Below are 16,429 nucleotides of genomic sequence, written 5' to 3'. Positions count from 1 at the left end.
TTTCCTTTAGTGCAGCAAAACTGAAACACTTTAACTCTAGGAGGTTGAAAATTAAAGATATAAAACAAGTTACCTTATTAGAATATCACTGTCTATCCATTTACTAAATTTACTACAAACTATCATCACAGTTCATGCTATCCTAAAGGTGGCCTAAAAAGCTATTTCCCACGCAATTTTTTTAACTGAATAAGACAATTCTTTTAAAAATAAATAAATTTGATGTTGTATCTTGCAAAGGAGTTCTATTATGCCTCCAGAACTGAGACATATTCTTTACACATGACAATATATAAAAGAGAAGAAATGCTGACAGGACTAGTCAATAAAACTGTTACACTAATATGGAGTCTTCCAACTGTCTGCCAAAGATCAATGCTGAAATTAGCTTAAAACTTTGGAATAAAGAATGAATTAGATTTTCTTGGTTTATTTTGGGGAAATCTATCAAGTAAGTGGTTGAATCATATGAAAATGTCTCATTTGTGGCTTCATAGTTAAATACTCAATTGCTAGTTTGAACTGCTAAAGGAAATACTGGTGATTGTTTAATAAGAGACTAGACATTAACACTATAGTGTTATCACCTCACGCTAGAATTACTCTCATAGATCCTCAAATAGTCGCTCTACACAGTCTATCCCTTCCCATTGCCAGGTTAATTTTCATTTCATGTCACTGTAATCTTCCCTAAATTAAAAAAAAAAAATGACTTTTCATTGCCAACAAGGTCTCGGTCACACTCCAGGTATCACAACATATTTCTGACTTTATGTCCTAGTGAAAAGGATAATGATCTTGGAATCAGAATACCTGGGTTCATGTTTTGGCTCTAACATTTACTAGTCTTCTGATTTCAACTAAGTCATGAACTCTCTGAACTTCAGTTTTCCAGACTTGCTGTGAGAAAAATACTACTTTTAAGAGCTACATAAATGTGTACTCAACTGATATGATTAATATTCTTAAACACAAACTCTTTAACATCCAATGTTCCTTAAACATAGATGGGTAGGGAACCTGTAGCCTTGAGGTCACATGTGGCCTTTAGGGGAATTGTCAAGTGCAGCCCACTGACTGAATCCAAACTTCACAGAACAAATCCCCTTAACAAAAGAATTTGCTCTGTAAAACTTGGGCTCAATTAAAAGGCAAAACCCAGGACCTAGAAGATCACATGTGGCCTGGAGGTTCCCCACCCTTGCAGGGTCTAAACATTTGCATGTCTATATTAATACTGTCCTCCAATGAATCCCTCTTCTGTTTATCTACACAAATCCTATATGACTGAAAAAAACTCTCCACTGGAAAAACACAGTTTAGTGTGAATACAACTAACATTCACCCCTTGTCCAGGATCACAAATTCAATATGTGTCAGAAGTGGTATTCAAGTCTTCCTGATTTTGAGACCAAATCTGTCTACTATAATACGATGCCTCTGCAAACAGGCATAATGAGATATAAAGGAAATATTTCAGATATTGAAGCAATTGGCCAATCCTTCCACACATATACTATTCAAAAATATACACAAGATGAGGCAGGGACAAAAACAGTGCTCCCCCCCACGTCCAAGCCTTCCTTAGATGATATTAAATGAAACACAGAGGTATTATATAGGCATTGGACAGTTTGTGGTTAGACCATCCAGGTGTATAAAGAAATAATTTGTACTTTTCACTAACACTAACCAAAGTTGTTTTTGAAGTTCCAGCAAGCTATTTTCCCTTACCAGAGCTCTTACCATCTCTTATTCATAGGCCTCTGACATTAGAAGTTGATATGAAGATAAAATGCTATGAGAATAGCTGGGGTTTCATTTCTGGGTCATTTAGGTGCTGAAAATCTCAGAGAGATTCCATTTCTCCTGAAATCCTCGGGCTAAATCCTAAAGGCCAAATATGATCATCTAGTCTGGACAATATAAACACTTAAATGCATATTTCAATTACTTGAAACTCTATTAAAATGTCTATGATAGTATTCTAGAAGATTAAATCTACTACCAAAATTTATAATTACACATTATTTAATTCTCCTCTTTCACTTTTTTTATTCTAATCTACTGTACCCCTTAGTATGTTTAGCATATTGTACATGACAACACAATTTAAGATCAAAGAGGTGAAGAGTAAATACAGAATCTAAGTAAGGATAATTTTTACCAACAAGTATTAGCAAAGGTGACAGCCTGATGCAACTTCTTCTAATAGAGGGGTATATCTCCCAAGACTAGAATATGAGCCTACCAGTTGAGTCTTGCCAAGACTATTCTGGAGAAAAAACACATTTTTACTTTCCAGTTCTGACTTTTTTTTTAAGGACCTCATGCAGAATGCCACCCACTTACTTTCATCTGCGACTAATGTTGTAATTTCCAAAATTTCATTTAACATGAATTTATATTTAGAATAATGGTCCTAATCTCATCTGCAACATCTCAATGCAACATTTCTTAGGGTGAGTTACTTTCAGAATATAAGCAAATCCCATATATTGCGTGTTGATTCTTATAAATTTAAATTTCAGATGGAGCATTTTCTTATCTTCAAATTCAAAATAAATAATACGTTAGGGCTGATAATCCCAATATACTGACTACAAGCATAATACCAATGGGGCAACAAATCAATATAAGATGAGTATGTGCTGGAGACAAAAGGATATCTCAAAACCTGAAACATCAATAAATCAGATACTATGAGTGAATTCATTTAATACTATCTATATTATGTGGAAGAGGCCACGTTAGGATATTTCCAGTTGACTTACTATCTTTACACACACATAGACAAGTTCTAAAGTGTATTTCTTCCTGAAAAGGCGTGAAAGAGGTGAGAGAATAGACAAAAAGAACTAATTTTTAAAAATTTGAGCTTTGACAAATATACTGGATTTTATAATTATACATAAAAAGAAAATATGTACAACTCTGAGAACATCTGTACTATGAAGTATAATGCAACCTTTTCACTACACATTGAAATGGTTTGTCTAGTATTATGTTCATTTATGCTTGATAAACTCAACTAAAGGAACACTTCTGTTGGTCCCTGAATATTTTTTTGAATTAACTTAAGAAGCTTTTAAAGACAATTGCTACTGGAAAGAAAAGCTGAACAGACAGGTTACAGAAAATATTAGGTTTTGAGGCAAAGACAAAAGTTTTTGAAAAAGAAAACCAATAACGAATCTAAAAAATTCCTTACATATGGCAATGAAGCAGTTGTGTTTCTTCTAGTAGAAGATGAGGACTTTACTCTTGCAATATCAATGTTAACACTCCCAAAGCCTCCAAAGAGGTCAGCTTTTATCCCTTAAGTGATGTCACATGACTATCCCCAATTTACCAATGTACTCCTCCATCTTTTTTTTAACAAGCTACATAGCCATGGAACAAAATACTATCAAGTTTTCCTTCCACCAAATACTACAAATCCTTACTCAAGTCTCTTTCTAATACTTCCAATCTATTCTAGCTCAGATAGTCAATGAAAGTCCCCCAAATAGAAACATTGATGTATACATATAACAAATAAATGCATATGGGTTTTAACAATCTACCATGAAAAAAAACCCAAACAAACAACAAATCAAAACCAGAATAAAACTAAAGTATAAAAACAAACAAACCAAGGGAGGGGGGTGGTTGGAAACAATAATAAACTAATCATTAAAAAAAAAACCCAGACAACCACCACAAAAACAAAACTACTGCCATCTTTCCTTACATAACTTTATTAGAAAAGAACATATGCATAACATTAGTCAGAGGGAGGAAATATACATGTGAGTGGGCATGGCACCAACCAAAAACTTCTTTTCTCTAGATCTTAAGTATCTCTAAATCCTCCTGGGCAGGCTGCACAGTAGTTAAACAGTAGTTAGAAGTATTATGTCCTTTACTTTCAGCAAACAGGTTCTATTTAAAAACAGGTCAGAGCTGTTCCACTGATCTTCTCCAATATTAAATTAACTGTCTAATTCACTCACTAATAAAACAAAGGAAAATTAAATCAATACATTTACAAAAAAGATACAAAGAGAAGTTTTTTTCTAAAAGCAGAGTTTACATCTTTAGTGCTCCTCCTGAGATTTTGCCTTGGGCAAAGAGGAAAACAGGCTCACTTAATGGATAAGATGATTACATAGGAATAAAATCTTTAGAAGCCAACATAACAGAAGAGATTCGATATTTAAAACAAAACTACCAATCCCCTCTCCCCCAATGCCTTGGAAATAGAATTTTCTCTGTACTAACCTTCTGTGTTCTAGGCTGATCAAGTTACATATGATGACACTGGGTCAAGTTCTCATCTCCTGTAAACATCTTGGGATGACACTGGGTCAAGTTCTCATCTCCTGTAAACATCTTGGGAGAATGACTTAAGGGTAAAGCTACGCAGATTGTTACCTTTCTGCATTCCATGACTAGGAGGAACACAGCACAATGCTAAATTCTTTGCTATGTCATTCCTTGGTTGTTCACTAGTCATTATGACGTATTGGGACATCCCATGGAGGAAGTTTCATGGACCAGAACTAAGAGCATCACTAGCCATGCCATGGACATTATGATGAAGAAAATGAGCTTGTTTCCAAAGTACATTTCCAGAAAACAGCATTAATAAGAAAATACTCCATGAAAACAAGGTGAAAAGTACAGGGCAGTAGTGTATTATCATGGTCATAACAGTAGCTTATGTCTTTAAGGGGAACTTCTGAAGGTTTGAAGAGCTATGAACAGTAGTTAAAAGCATTATGCCATTTACTTTCAGCAAACAGGTTCTATTTAAAAACAGGTCAGAGCACTGATTTTCTCCAATATTCAGAATCATGAAATTATTGCTGCTGAAAATTACTAGAAGAAAAACCCCTCTATTTTCCCTGTAAAATTGAAAAGAGGGAATTTTGGTTCAGCATAAGAAAAGATTTTCTATCAATCAGAGCTACCTCAAAGTGCAATACACTGCTGGGAAAGACAGTGTCCTGCCCTACCCTCTTATATTTTCATTTAAAAGCTATGTTACAGAGTAGGTAATCTTGATCAGGTGCAACCAGGTGGCACAGTGCAGTGATGGGCCTAGAGTCAGGAAAAATAATTTTCCTGAGTTCATATCTGGTCTCAGACACTTTACTAGCTGTGTGACGCTGAGCAAGTCACTTAACTCTGTTTGCTTCAGAGTTCCTGGAACATCTATAAAAAAAAAAAACGAGCTGGAGAAGGAAATGGCAAACCACTCCAATAACTTTGCCAAGAAAATCCCAAATGCTTTTACTACAAGTCAGACATGACTGAACAACAAAAAGAAACATGTTTTAAATAAAGAGTAATTATTGACTCTGTATCAGTAAGCACCCCAACATACAAAGCAGGGCCTACTATCACAGGTTCTTAGACCTGCATTTATAAAAGGAAAGGCAACTTTTCAGGGGTTAACAATCACTTTAATCAAGCACATATGTCATTCAGTTAGTTCAGGGGAAAAAGTCAGCACCCTGGACTTCAGAGAAAATGCAAAGAACTTTAAATCAGAAGACAGTGCTTCCAAATTGTTTAACAGTAAGTAATACATACATCACAATTCAATAGACAGGTCTAATTGTCTGACCATAGTTACCAGAGAGGGAAGCACCAACATCTGGGTTTTCAAAGCCAGTGGGTGGGGGGCTGCTTAGCAGCTTCCCAGAGTCTCATTTGGCACATAAACCTTCTTCCAGAAACTAAGCCCCCAAAATAAAACCTGCACTTCAGAGTCTTTATACACTTTTTTAGAAGCAGAGGGCATCACATCCCTTGAGAGCCAGAGCCTCATTAACAAAAGGTGTGGACCTTCCTACAAATCTTCCCAGGCCCAACAATGAGTGGGAGAGATCCTCCTTAGTCACGTTATTCAAAGGCATTGTACTTCTTGGCATAAACAAAAACAGCCAAAGATCCTACTTTGCTGGCCCTTACACTCTCATAAAATTTGTTCATAAAATATAAAAGTGAAAATACATAAAAATAGTAGAAATCCAAACTTTTATGGCTAGAGAAGGACTGAAAAAAAATCATTCAGTCCATTTCTTTTCCTATGGGTAAGATTAGACCCAGAGCAAGTCATACATGTAGTGATCTACTTATTCTTAAAAATATTCAAAAAATGAGGTATTAAGGCTTTTTTTGGTAAAGTATTTTGGTGTTCTCTATCCCTTACAGTCAAGATATTCTTCCTAACACCTAATTCAAATTCTTCTCATAAACTTTCAAGTGCTGCTCTTATTGTTTTGTCCTCAAGGAAAACAGATCAGTTGATTAAAAACAACCTTGCAAATCTTTTATGTTCTCCATTTCTGGGTAAGGTGGTGCATAGTTCTACCCTCTATTTGTTATGAGAGAGATAGTCATTACTATGGCTCGAGTCCACATTTGGTTAGCCCTTAAAACCTAATTCTTTGGCCCCAAACCCTAGAGGAGTTCAGGGGAAAGGGAAAAATCAACCTATTAGCAGGTCTCAATGAAACAGGGAAGATGAAGGGAAAAGAGCCTATCTGCTCAGAAATTTTCTTTTCAAAGGTACAGTCCCTACTCTTACTCTGGAAACTCCTTGTGTTTTATGGTTTAAAGACAGCAAGTAACAATAATGGTTGACACTGTTGTAGTGCTTTAAGGTTTGTGAAATGTTTTCACATGGATCTACAAGTCACATATCTAGATATGGAAAACTGCTCTTATATGTTCATAAGATGAAAGTATGTATACGTGAAAGGAAGAGGATAAAGTTACTATTTCTTTACCATAAAGCATTGTCGCTGCAGTGAACTGTTTTCTGACATTTTGTCCTTAGGGGAGTCACAAATAAAAGCTTTTTGAATCAAAAAAAAAATCCTTGCAATAAGCAGTAATTCAGTATGTCAATTCAGAATTGCTGGGTTTATTATGATTACTCTCCATCACTCCTGCTATCAAAATAAAGAACTCAATGATTTTGACATGGGATGCAAATTCAGATCAAATATCTGGAGAATCACTGAATGTGTTTGTTTTTAACTGATGCATATGAAAGCGTTAATTTTTTTATTAAAATTCCTCCATTAAGGTCATGATTATTATGGTATGAAGATAACCCTGGGGTCTTAAAGGTTGAGCAAGAGAAGGTCAAGTTATGGTAGATCCTTTCAAACTGTTAACTTGTCAGAGAACCAACCTCACTAAGTTCAAAGGGCCTCATCACTATGATAGATTTTTCAGCTCCCACAATCCTTAAAGACCATCTCAAAAGACCATCTCCTAAGTCAGAGAGACTATGATGGTGGGGGGAGTAACCGCAACAATGAAGTCCCAAGTACTGAAGAGGTATTTTTATTAAAACTAACTCTCAATTCATGGCACATCTACTGAACAAACTAAGTTATATACATACATACATCCACTCACATGTGCATATAGATATATTTATCTATTCTGATGGGCATGTACACACACACACACACGCACACTCCTCTCCCAAGAGAATCTCAGAATAAATATATCACACATATACATATACCTCCCAGGAGAATCTCAGAATCTTTCTAAAAATATTCATAATTTATTATTAGTTTTTAAAGGGATGACAAGGGATATAAGTGCTTATTAAGCCTGCAAGGAAGTTCATGTGCCTAGTAGTGACCAAATCCAGCCCTCTTTACAGCAGCCACATTTCAGGGCCTGCTCCTGACACTTCATTCAACTCCTGCAACAGTTTCATCATCACTTATGACCTCTACACAACACTGACTGCCAGGACGATAACATCGGTTGTTAGGGCCTGGAAGGGCAAGCTGACCATCAACGATAGCTGCTGCTTCAGAATGATTCAATTCAAGGAGGACTCATAGTAAACTTAGACAAAATGCAAGTTTTTGCCTTAATAGAACTTAATTTCTACTAGAAGAAAACAACCTGTATACATGTAAGATGCACACACAAAATAATTTGGAAGCCGGGAAAAGAAACACTAATAAATCTGAGATTCAAGAAAGGACTCTGTGGAGGGGTAGTATTAGAGCTGGGAACAGTAAATAGGCTGGCTTGGCAAGAATATAGAGCTTTTGATGAGGACTAATATGCAACTGGCCCAGAGAGACAGCTGACATATATACAAGACATATAAGCCACTGCTATAGATTCAGCTAAAGTAAGCAGAAACCAAAAAAAAAGAAAAGAAAAAAAGGAAGTAAGCAGAAACAGACATAAGCAGCTCCAGTTCTAGGTGAAATTATTAAAGAGAACACACCTTCAAAGACTACTCATTTCTTCTCTGTATTCATTCAGCCCACAGCTGTAATTCTTCTCTCACCTATCCTATCCCCTGACACATACTGAAACTCCTTTTGAAGGGGTCATCTGCTCCCACCCTTTCGGCAGGATTCCAGAGAGGCAGAAAATAGTGAGTACTATCCAGAAATCTCCAAGCCACAGAGACATCACTCTCCCTACTCGTCCCACTTCCCTAGCAGCTTCTTTTGTCTCCTCCAATAGCTCTTCTCCTTCTCCCCAGTCTCTTAATGTTGGTGCTTCCCCATGGGCCTGTCCTCAATTTCTCTTCTCTATATTCTCTCCCTTAGCAATCTCATTCACTCACACAGCTACCACTATCACCTGTCTTCATAGCTCTGGAGCTGTATACCTCCATTTGCCTATAGGATATTGCTTACTGGAAACTCAAATTTGATATGTCCCAAACAGCCTCTCAAACTTTTCCCTACATCTCCTTTATGCTAAATTTTACCATTTCTAATGGTAATTCTTCATGATTGAAATGTTAGGGTTACGCTCCAACTTTGTCCTCACCTCTCATTGCCAAATAATTCCCAAGTTGTTTTATGTTCATATCCTCGTTTTATTTCCATGGACACCATTCTAGCACAGGGCCTCATTACCTTCCACTTGTACTACTGCAATAACCTCCTACTTTTTAAATTTTATCTTTAATTTATGAAATAAAACAAGCATTTCCACAATATAGTAAAATAAAAAAAGAAAGAAAATTGCACATGAAACTGCAAATCTATTACATACCTCCTCCTCACTAATCACTTCCTTATACAAAACGTTTCAGTGGCTCTCTAGTGCCCGCCACATAATGTTCGCACTCCTCTGCCTGATACTGAAAGCCCCCACAACTGGAAACCACCTTATTTCCCTTCTTGTACTCCATGCTCTAGTTAAACTGCATTGATTATTCTGCCTCTTGAAACATACCCTGTGCTCTTCTAACTGATTATTCCTTATTCCTGGAATAAACTCTGCCCTCCACTTGGTTTGATGAATACCTGCTTAGCCTTTAAAACTCTACTCAAAATTCATTTCCTCCAGGAAGCCATTTCTGATTTCACTGACCTTTCATCTCAGATCTCATTTAGAACTTTGTTTCTCATAATGTACTTACAATATTGTTGTTGTAGTTTTCTGTGTTTGTATCTAATATCCCTACTAAAAAGTAAACTCCATGGGGTCAAGGACTGTATTTTACCTCAACTTTCTAAGTTCTCCAGTATCTAGAACAGCATTCTGTACATAGTAGGAATGTAGCATTTGCTGAATGAATGAATAAATGAATAGATGATATTTAATGCCATGCCTAAGTCTGATTAGAAAGGTCACCTTTCAGTTCTTTTCCAATTCCCCTACCTCCAATAAGAATCTTAATAAAGCTTAATAACATGGAAAGAGCGGTGGATTTGGAGCCAGAGTCACCGAGTTCAAATCTCACCACTGTCCTTTACTACCCGTGTGATGTTGGGTAAGTCACTTACTCACTGAGTCTCAGTCTCCTCATTTGCAGAATGAAAGAGCTGGACTGGATGACCTAGATTCTCCCTTCAAGTTTTTGTATTCCTTCTTTCAAGGCTCAGTTTGGGTCCTACTTCTCCTCTCCTCTTTTCAAATTATATTTACTTATCTGTTTCCATGTTTTATTCCCCCAATAGAATATAACCTCCAGGAGGGCAGGGTTCATTTTAGTCACTGTATCCCCAGAGGCTTAGGGCTATAAAAGTCTTGCATAGTATCAGTTCTCTAAAAATATGTCATGTATGGATTTAATGTGTCATGTATGGATTTAAATAAAATTACATGAATAAATAATCCTCTTGGACATATAGTACTGTATTGAGAACTTATTTCTAAGGCCAGGTGACAGCATATTTTAAAATTTAGAACATGTTGAAATTTTGGATTTTTTTCTCTCTCATTCATTTTCTAAAATAAAGTTTAATAAATGTTTAGTGGAAGAAGATTTCAAGGATAAGTTAAGTTTTTAAATCTTCTTGTGGCTAGTGCCATAGAAGATGTTAATTTATAATAAACATTTTTCTTCTAAAACCATTTAATCTACACCTTCCCCCATATTTCCCAGCTCAGAATTAGACCCTTAGTAGTATTCAACTGTCAGCTAACAAAGCTAGATTTTATTTTTATTCTTATAAAAATGTATTTATTCTTATAACTAGCTCTTACACTTCTTTTTCTAAACCTTGACTTTCTCACCTATAAAATGAAGAACTGACCTATAAGATCTTTTCCAACTTTGAGACACTATGACACTAATGTGTCTGAATCTATAGCCAACGCTTCTTAAAAAGTGGGTCACAACCCTATATGGGGCCATGAAAAATTTGGCAATAGTAAAAGGTTCTGAGTGCACAAAAATGATGACCAAAAATTAAAAATCAGAAGCATAATGAATCCAAGATATCTCTGGCAACACTTGCCTGTACTGCATCAAGTAACTTCGCTGCAGCCTTGGTTACGAACACAAAGCATGCTCACTTTGCACTGTGCACACCCCCAGGCCACACAACACTAAGGAATGCTGCCAAACAGCAAAAAAGGGTCTAATGAAAAAAGTTTAAGAAACCCTGGTTTACCAAGGACCCCAGCTTCTGGGATAAGAACTCATTGTTTGACAAAAATTGCTGGGAAAACTGGATAACAGTGTGGCGGAAATTAGGCATAGACCCATACCTGACACCGTACACAAGAATAAAGTCCAAATGGGTACATGATTTAGGTATAAAGATTGATACCATGAATAAACTGGAGAAGCAAGGAATAGTGTATTTATCAGATCTATGGAGAAGGGAAGAATTCTTTACTAAAGGAGAGATAGAATGCATTATGAAATGCAAAATGGATAACTTTGAGTACATTAAACTGAGAAGTTTTTGCACAACCAAACCCAATGCAACCAAAATCCGGAGGGATGTAGTAAATTGGGAAAAAATTTTTACAGCTAAGCTCGGGGATAAAGGCCTCATTTCTAGAATATATAGAGAACTGACCCAAATGTATAATCATACAAGTCATTCCCCAATTGATAAATGGTCAAAGGATATGAACAGGCAATTTTCAGAGGAAGAAATTAAAGCTATCTATAATCATATGAAAAAATGCTCTAAATCACTATTGGTTAGAGAGATGCAAATCAAAACAACTCTGAGGTACCACATCACACCTATAAGATTGGCAAACATGACAGAACAAGAAAATGATAAATGCTGGAGAGGATGTGGGAGAGTTGGAACACTAATTCATTGTTGGTGGAGCTGTGAGCGCATCCAACCATTCTGGAGAGCAATTTGGAACTATGCCCAAACGGCTACAAAAATGTGCATACCCTTTGACCCAGCAATATCACTACTAGGACTATATCCCCAAGAGATCATAAAAATGGGAAAGGGTCCCACATGTACAAAAATATTTATAGCAGCACTCTATGTAGTTGCCAAAAACTGGAAGTCAAGGGGATGTCCATCAATTGGGGAATGGCTGAATAAATTATGGTATATGAATGTAATGGAGTACTATTGTGCCATAAGAAATGATGAACAAGAAGACTTCAGAGAGGCCTGGAAGGACTTATATGACCTGATGCTGAGTGAAAGGAGCAGAACCAGGAGAACTTTATGCACAGCAACAACCACAGTGTGTGAGAGTTTTTTCTGGTAGACTTAGATTTTTGTAATAACACAAGAACTTCTGAAAAAAAAAAAAAATCCCAATGGTGGACCTCAAGGCAAAATGCCTTCCACACTCAGAGAGAGAAATATGGAAGTCACTCACATAATGTAGCAGATCATGTTTGTGTATGTGTATGTGTTTGTGTATCATGTTCTGATTTGTTATACGGATTCTTTCATTTATCTTAGTCTGACTACATAGCATGACTATAGTGAAAATATACTCAATAGGAAAGTATATGTAGAATCTATACAGAATTGTATGCAGTCGTGGGGAGGGAGGGAGGTAGTGGGGGGTGGGTGGGGAGGGATAAAATCGCAATTGTATGGCAGTGATTGTTAAACATTAAAAAAATAAAAAAAATAAAAAAATAAAAAATAAAAAAAAAAGAAACCCTGGTTTAGCCAACTCCCAGTCAAGACACCTATTCTGCCAACATAGTTCTACAACTCTTGGGGGGGAGGGGCTGAGTCCTGGCTAAGTACTGGTCCTGGGTCACACAGCCAGTGTGCCACAAAAAAGACTTGAACTGAGTGAGGTCTTCCTGACCAAGAAGCTGCATCTATTAAACCTCTGTTGCCTTTGATTCTAAAAACTGTATTGCAATAGAAGCTAAGCTCCAATAAAGATGTTGGAGCTTTAGAAACACCAGGCATATGGAAAATTTAAGTTAGAGGCAATTTTTATTTCAGAAAATCCTTAAAAATTGTTTTAAGGGGACAACCAGAAAGAAAAGCTTTCATATAATAATCCTAATAATAGCTTGGACCTTAAACACCAAATCTGACAAATAACTGTATAAAATCTATGACAGCATTAGGTAACTAAAAGGTTTAATAATCACCCATTTTCCAAATGTAGTAACCTCTTTAGAAATGTATCTCCATAGAAGTTTTACACATTGCTGATTCTATTAACAGTATGTAATAAAGCAGTCAAGCAAACATGTTAGAATATAAACTACTGTAGGGAATTCAGTCCATCATCAAACTAAGAAGGCCTCAGCTACTAAAATAAAAACAATGGAGACATATGAAGTCTAGCATAAAAAAAAAATACCATCAACTTGAGGGTGTCCTGGAGCCAGCTCCAATGGGAACTATTCAATTTTCTATGTGAATATTTCTACCTCAGAAATCAACAAACAATATATATCAGGGCTTGATTTTTTGTATTGTTGATTATCTAGGCTTAAGAAAGTGATGGAGAAACATCAATAATGCAAATTTACAGTCTTCCATGTCACATGATGGAGGATTAGACATTATCCCTGATTCCTACCACCTCTCAAACCTTTCCAAAACAGAAATTGTGTGTCAAAGGTAAGGCAGCTTCAGCTCTGTCCAGGGTCTAAGTCACCTGGAACCCAAAATAAGGTTTAAAAAATGACAGCAATGAGCTAACACCCACCCTCAGCTCACTACTGCATCCCTTCCCCCACTTCAACCATGCTGTTAGCTCTGAGGCTGGCTGCACGAGATAATCCAAGGACTCAATGCTTGGATTTGCTAAAAACAAACAAACAACACTTCCCCCAAAAACAAAGAAAACAACACCACCCCGTTCCCCCCAACCCTCTCCTCCTTTTTAGTGCTATAGAGATCTGGAGTGCAGGTTGCAAAAGTTTTGCCAAATTTTTCATGTAAAATATTTTTGCAGCAGAGTGAAGGGATAAGGAATGGGGGAATGAGGCAGTTCAAGAAACAGTGGGGTTAAGGGCAGGAGGTGGAAGATGGAATAGGATTCTGAGGTGTCAGCACTAAGTCTGAGGAAAAGAGCTGAGCATTAAGATAGGGGGAGTTCTGACCTCCCAAAATCACTTTAGAGCCCCAGGGTGATAACCCTGAAGGAGGCTGAGAAGATTTAAGATCTAGCCCCTAGGGAAACCACCATCGTGAGGGGAAAGAGTCGGAAAGTAAGCAACAAGGGAAAATAAAAAAAAAACAGGAAGAAGAAAATTCAAAGTCTGTGATAAATATAGAGAAGTATAAAAAGATCTACATGAATTGATGCAGTGATGTAAACAGAGCTAAGAAAATCAAAATACACACAGTAACTCTAACAATATAAATGGAAAGAACCACATAACAAAAAAATTAAAAGTGAATGGAACAAAATTAAAAGATCAAATAAAATGTGAATGAAGAAATATAAGAAAACAACTCCAGTCCACCTTCATTTATAGGCAGAAGGTCCATAGGTGTTATACACTGCACATGTTTCTGGACTTTTAAAAAATAATATAGACTACCATAAGGAGAGTCAGTTGTTAAATATTTACCAGCCTACTCCTAGGTGTGATGCAAAAAACACAGGACTAGGAAGTAGCTAGCAGCCCTAGGGGCTCATCCCAGCCTGACTGCGAACTAAGTGTGTGACCCTGGACAAGTAATTTCATTTTCCTGGTCCAGTTTCCTCCTATATAAAATGAAGGGGTTGTATCTTTGGGGTCCTGCCAGCTCTGCCATGCTATCATTTTCAAAACATTTTCATCTATGACCTCCGATAAAGTTAACAAATTTCTGTACAGCATGGAAAGTAAATTATTTATGTATTTCACTGGAAGTCATAGTGAGGCTTCTTCCCTGAGATCCATTTTTAATTTGAAAAAACTCCTTAAAAATAGGAGCTACACCATGCCTTCTGATATTCTTACCTTTTAAACAAATGGCAGTAAATTCAAAGATTCAGAATTTTCACATGATTCTGATGGATCAAAAAGTAAGTAAACAATTTAATCTCTTTGTGCCTCAGTTTCTCATCTGTAAAAGGAGACAGTTGCACTAGATGACTTTTGAGGTCCTTCTTCCACCTCTAAATCTAAGATCCTACGGAATCTGTAGATTAAGAGCATATACTGGATCTGTCTGGATGGTTGTTTTATTTTGTTTGTTTTTTTGGACAGGAGGGTGATACAGTTTTGGCTGTTTTAGTAATTTCCCACCCCTCCAGCTTCAGGTGAATCAACCTTCAATCTGTGATACAACCAGGTTGGGTATGTTGAGGAATTACCTGATCAAAATATACCCACAAACCTTCCCTTCAAGTTGTTAAACTGGTCTATTCTATTTTCACAGAAAATGAAATGAGATCAAGGAGTGGTCTTTCATTTTAGTGACCCAGAAATGAATGAACAATATGTCCATTCCTTTCCCTCTCTAGTCCATTAAAAAGAGAAGTTGCTGACTGGAGTCTCTTCTGTTCTTCATGTGTATGAGGATGTTAGCACACTAGTTAGCCATACCCTGAGAATAGAGAACTTCCCCACATGGCCCTAGAACTTCCCTCCACCCCAGTTAGGAATCTGTTTAGCAAAAGGGAGGTTGCCCTGGCAACTACAAGCCAACTGTGTCCCATAGTATCTATCTCATTTCTACCAGAAAAGCAGCACAGCATTTTCATTCTGTGGGGCTTCCAGGGCAGAGAATTGCTGCAGGGGATGGGGAAAGGAAAGGGATTAAATGAAATAACATTTGTAAACCACTTAGAATAGTGTCTGGCACATAGATGTCACCACAAATGCTCATTCCCATCCCTCTCCTCTTTTTCTTTCTATGGTTGGGTCCTCCAACAGAGAATTCAAGGGCCCCACACTTGGAATATATGCCCCCCACTTGCTATTGGTCCCTTTTTTGTCACTGTAACAAAGCATTTAAATGCTCTGGAATGGGGGCAGGATATGAGATGAGAGTGGGGAATGAAGAAAGGAAGGCTGGCATTTTCCATCCTCAACACTCCTCCCTGTGATGGCAAACAAAGTGGGATCTTTTGCTGTTTATGTTTTAGTATAATCAAATGCCTCTGATTGAATCTTGCCTTTATCAACCAAGAGTCTTTACTAGGAGTAAAGTACAGAAACAAGAGTTTCTTTAACTAGAAACAGTATATGTATTTGTATTGTTAACATGATTAAAGATCTTCCCCATCTATTAATGGGAGTTTGATTAGGGAAGACATGTTGGAAGGCCCACACCTTCTGTTAATGAGGCATTAGTTCACAAGGGTTAGGATGCCCTCTGGCTCTAAAAAAGGTATAAATACTCTGAGGGTAAGATTTTTTGGGGGGGGCCTACTGACTGAAAGTGTTCTTTGGCCAGATGAGGAATCTGGGAAGCTGCTAAGAAAGCCCCCACATGGAAAACCCAGTTGTCAGTGCTTCACTCTCTGGTAACTATGGTCAGACAGCTGGATCTATCTGTTAACGGTCAGGTGAAGGAAGCCATGTCTGTTGACATTTGATTTCTCTGTATTTTCTCTGAAGTTCAGGGTACTGACTCCCCTGAACTAGGTGAATGATATTGCTTGGTTAGAGACTGTTAATCCATCAAAAGTTGCCTTTCCTTTTAGAGGTGCAGATCTAAGAACTTATGATAGCAGGCCACAGTGTATTTTGGGGTGCTTACTGATATACTCCCCCTGCCCCCAAATTCTTCTAAGT

General features: G+C 37.1%; 1 protein-coding gene across 6 annotated transcripts in view; it reads right to left on the bottom strand.

Moving 5' to 3' along the window:
* The window catches only part of TPD52L1 (TPD52 like 1), a 136,355-nt gene that overhangs the window by 71,177 nt on the left and 48,749 nt on the right, over positions 1-16,429 (bottom strand). The window contains exon 1 of one of the 6 annotated variants that reach the window (XM_072643218.1): positions 4,264-4,399. The exons of the other annotated variants lie outside the window; for them this stretch is intronic. The gene's annotated coding sequence lies outside the window, so the exon portion shown is untranslated. Of the gene's footprint in view, positions 1-4,263; positions 4,400-16,429 lie in introns of those variants that run through there. 6 annotated transcript variants of the gene reach the window in all.

Source organism: Notamacropus eugenii, chromosome 2 (genome assembly GCF_028372415.1).
Source record: "Notamacropus eugenii isolate mMacEug1 chromosome 2, mMacEug1.pri_v2, whole genome shotgun sequence".
Classification (NCBI taxonomy): Eukaryota; Metazoa; Chordata; class Mammalia; order Diprotodontia; family Macropodidae; genus Notamacropus; species Notamacropus eugenii.
This window is presented reverse-complemented; position numbering and strand designations above follow the sequence as displayed.